The sequence below is a fragment of the Bos indicus genome, chromosome 23, assembly GCF_029378745.1.
Source record: "Bos indicus isolate NIAB-ARS_2022 breed Sahiwal x Tharparkar chromosome 23, NIAB-ARS_B.indTharparkar_mat_pri_1.0, whole genome shotgun sequence".
Lineage (NCBI taxonomy): Eukaryota > Metazoa > Chordata > Mammalia > Artiodactyla > Bovidae > Bos > Bos indicus.
In genome coordinates this window covers 10,931,873-10,936,083 of record NC_091782.1, presented here as the reverse complement: position 1 = coordinate 10,936,083, position 4,211 = coordinate 10,931,873, and positions in this window count along the sequence as shown.

Genomic DNA, 4,211 nt, shown 5'->3' with positions numbered 1-4,211 from the left:
GTTGTGTGCCCGGGTGGTTGTGTGGTGTGTGCCCTGTCTCCGCTGGGGTGGGGGGTGGGACCCAATTCTATCCACACTTAAAATAGGTATGTATTGGGACTTCCTGGGTGGTCCAGTGGTTGAGATTCTGCGCTGCCAATACAGGGGGTGTGATTCAATCCCTGGTCTGGGAGCTAGATCCCACGTACCACGGGGTGTGGCCAAAAGATTAAAAAAAAAAGTATCATTAAAAGAATAGACATGATTCAAGGGTCTTGTGAAAGCTTTGCCGACTCCAACCTTTCTCTTGCCACCCCCCCCACCCCATGAGTTGAGCACGGAAGTGTGACCAGCGCTGGCCTGAGCCCTGTGTTGCAGCATCTCTTTAATGCGGTGACTTGCCACAGGTGACTTCAGTACTGAGATGGGGCCCCTGTCAAATCCCCACAGTCCATAGGGGCCACTACGGGTTTTACCATCCCATCCGCACCCCACACGTGAGGAAAGAACCTCAGGGAAGTGAGTGCTCCCCAAGTGGGTGGCTGCTCGCTGGGGGCAGCCGGATTCCAACCTGTTCTGTGCCTGGAAAACCTCTCCCCTTTGAGCTCTCCTGTGCTCACACAGCTGGGACCACAGTGTGGGGGGAGAGGGGGTGAGGAGATGGGGAACTCAGTGGACAGCTGTTTATCCAAAATTCAAATTTAGGGACTTCTCTTGAGGTCCTGTGTTCCCAGTGCAGGGGGCAGGGGTTCAATCCCTGGTCAGGAAAGTAAGATCCCGTGTGCCGCATGGTGTGGCCAAAAAAAAAAAAAGACTCAAATTTAACTGGGTATCCTGTATTTTCATTTGCTAAATCTGGCAACCCTACACTGAAATCTAGTTTCTAGATCATTCTGGCCCAACTTCCAATTTTGCGATGGGGAAACAGAAGAGGTTAAATGTTCTCACTCAGCTGTCAGTGGCAACACCAGGATTTGAACCTGGTCTTCTGACTTCAAGCCTAGCCACCTAGTATACTATTAAATAATCAGGTGGCCTCTTGTCTTGGTCCACGGCATCGGTGGGACCCGAGACTGTTGCTCACAAGATGGGGAGGGTGCCTGGAGCCCCAGCCAGATGGAAGGGTGTCCTGCAGACAGAAATTGGTTTATGAGAAACCTGCCTTGTGCTAGGCCTAGGGCTGGATACAAAATCCAATCTCTACTAATAGGTGAATATATCTCTTGGGTGCTTGAATCATCCTCACGTGGGTTATTGCCTTCAGGCTCCTGGAGTAAACAGCCTCCAGGTAATTTCTATTAGAATAATGTAAGTCTCATGAAAACTCAAGAAGTGAAATTCGACTGCCCTCCTCACTTGCCACCCCCACTCCCACATACAAATGCAACCGATTCAGGGTGGGTGAAAATTACATAGTTCTGAGGTCTCAAAATATTGAAGGAACTTGATAAGAAGGTGGGTTTTATGAACCCAAAACCTAGGACTCTCTCCTAGAGGTAGCTCTCCCTGCCTGGGGTTCTGTGGGAAGCTGTAAGGAAAGGCCAGGAGAGCAGGGACCCAGAGAGGCCAGTAGTCCTGCCCCCTGTTCCCGTTCCCATGTCCTTAGGGAAGATGCAGGTGGGCCATCATTTTGCCAGGTCCACAAAGCCTGAGCGCTGTCATGAGGTTTCTGTGGGGCTCTCAATTTCCCTCTAGAACCAACACTAGCTTCTCAGGTGGCTCAGTGGTAAAGAATCCACCTGCCAATGCAAGAGACACGGCTTCAGTCTCTGGTTTGGGAAGATCCCCTGGAGAAGGAAATGGCAACCCATTCCAGTATTCTTACCTGGAGAATCCCATGGACAGAGGAACCTGGACGGCTACAGTCCATGGGGTCGCAAAAGAGTTGGACACAACTTAGTGACTAAACAATAACAGCAAATGCTGGAGAACTGGGGCCCCCAGATTTCTAACTCAGGTGCACACTAGGCTTTAGTCTAGAGTCATCCTAGAGGCTGGGCTTGGCTAAGATAGCTGGGCTGTCACTTATAATCAAATCAGTCTGCTTTCCCGTCCTGCCTCCCACTCTTTGCTCTCTAGTGTGGTGCTATGGGCCTCTGGAGGGCTTAATTTTTAAATCCAGGTGATGCAAATCAGTAATCCAGTAAGACTCAAATTTCCAAGAATTTCCAAAACCTACCCATAGAGTTTCCATAACTATTTTTATTAAGACTTGGCGCTTCTACCACAGGGGGCTTGGGTTAGATCCCTGGTGGGGATCCCCTGTGGGGAACTAAAATCCCACACGTGGCACAGCAAGACAGAGTGGCTGGTGGGGAGGGGCACGAGGGTGCAACTGATTCTCAAGGCACCTTGTTCTCCCCACGCATCACCATTGATGAAACAGCTGTCCTCAGGACGACCTCCATTCCATCTGTCCTACAGCCAGCTGAGCCAGACAAGCAGGTATTTATGCGCCAGGTCTAGAACACACATGTACGTAGTTATGCCTAATTACCATTTTATAACCGCTGTTTGAGTACCAAGTGCCTGGCACTGTGCAAAGCACATCATGCTTTTAGTAGGTACCTTCTTCAGCTCCACTTTCAGATGAGCTTTCTGGACGAGGCTGGCTCAGTAGGTACCCATCGTTTCTGAGTGGTAGAGCTGGGATTCACTCAGGCAGTGGGGGCCTCAGCCCAGTCTGGTCTCGCACCCCACAAATTATATGCAGCTGGTCACAGGAACCTCCTCTGGGAAGCCCTAGCTTTGCTGTGATGCTGCTCATGACAGCACAGCTGCTGGCACAGTTGGTCTCCCAGAAGTGATTTGCTTTCATCTCACAGGCTGTAATCATTCTCTCAGAATTGGCCACCGAAGGTGCACTTGGGGCCCGCCTTATGGAGGCTTGCTGCTGCTGCCGCCGCCAAGTCGCTTCAGTCATGTCCGACTCCGTGCGATCCCATAGACAGCCTCCTACCAGGCTCCTCTGTCCCTGGGATTCTCCAGGAGAGAACACTGGAGTGGGTTGCCATTTCCTTCTCCAATACGGGAGGCTTGCTGGCCTTCACCTAATCCCTCTCATACCTTTTGCTATCAGTTCAGTTCAGTCGCTCAGTCGTGTCCGACTCTTTGCGACCCCATGAATCGCAGCACACCAGGCCTCCCTGTCCATCACCAACTCCCGGAGTTCACTCAGACTCACGTCCATCGAGTCAGTGATGCCATCCAGCCATCTCATCCTCTGTCGTCCCCTTCTCCTCCTGCCCCCAATCCCTCCCAGCATCAGAGTCTTTTCCAATGAGTCAACTCTTCGCATGAGGTGGCCAAAGTACTGGAGTTTCAGCTTTAGCATCATTCCTTCCAAAGAAATCCCAGGGCTGATCTCCTTCAGAATGGACTGGTCAGAGCTCCTTGCAGTCCAAGGGACTCTCAAGAGTCTTCTCCAACACCACAGTTCAAAAGCATCAATTCTTTGGCGCTCAGCCTTCTTCACAGTCCAACTCTCACATCCATACATGACCACAGGAAAAACCATAGCTTTGACTAGACGGACCTTAGTTGGCAATGTAATGTCTCTGCTTTTCTATATGCTATCTATGTTGGTCATAACTTTTCTTCCAAGGAGTAAGCGTCTTTTAATTTCATGGCTGCAATCACCATCTGCAGTAATTTTGGAGCCCCAAAAAATAAAGTCTGACACTGTTTCCCCTTCTATTTCCCATGAAGTGATGGGACCAGATGCCACGATCTTCGTTTTCTGAAACGTTTTCCTTTTGCTATACTTACCTTTATAAGAGACAGGACAGAAAATGTAGTCACTTGTGAACTATCTTTCATACTCTATTCCTCTAGCTACCAAATCATAAATTTTCCCCGTGTTGCCTTTTTTCTTTGGATAACAAAAACCACACAGCTTCAGAAAATCCCCTAAATCACTTAACTCCCAGCTTTCAGTGGGAGTTAACTTTACAAGCTTTAGTTTGCTCCCATTTTCCTTGAGTTGGCCAAAGTTTGTTCTGTTAGTCACTGTCCAACTCTGAGACCCCATAGACTGTAGCCTCCCAGGCTCTTCCGTCCATGGGATTTTCCAGGCAAGAATGCTGGGAGTGGGTTGCCATTTCCTTCTCCAGGGGATCTTCCTGATCCAGGCATTGCAGTAAGATTCTTTACCATCTGAGTTACAGGGAACTCCTTTTTTTCTGTGCTAGCTTACAAGACCCAAAGTGAACCTTTTGGCCAACCCTATACTA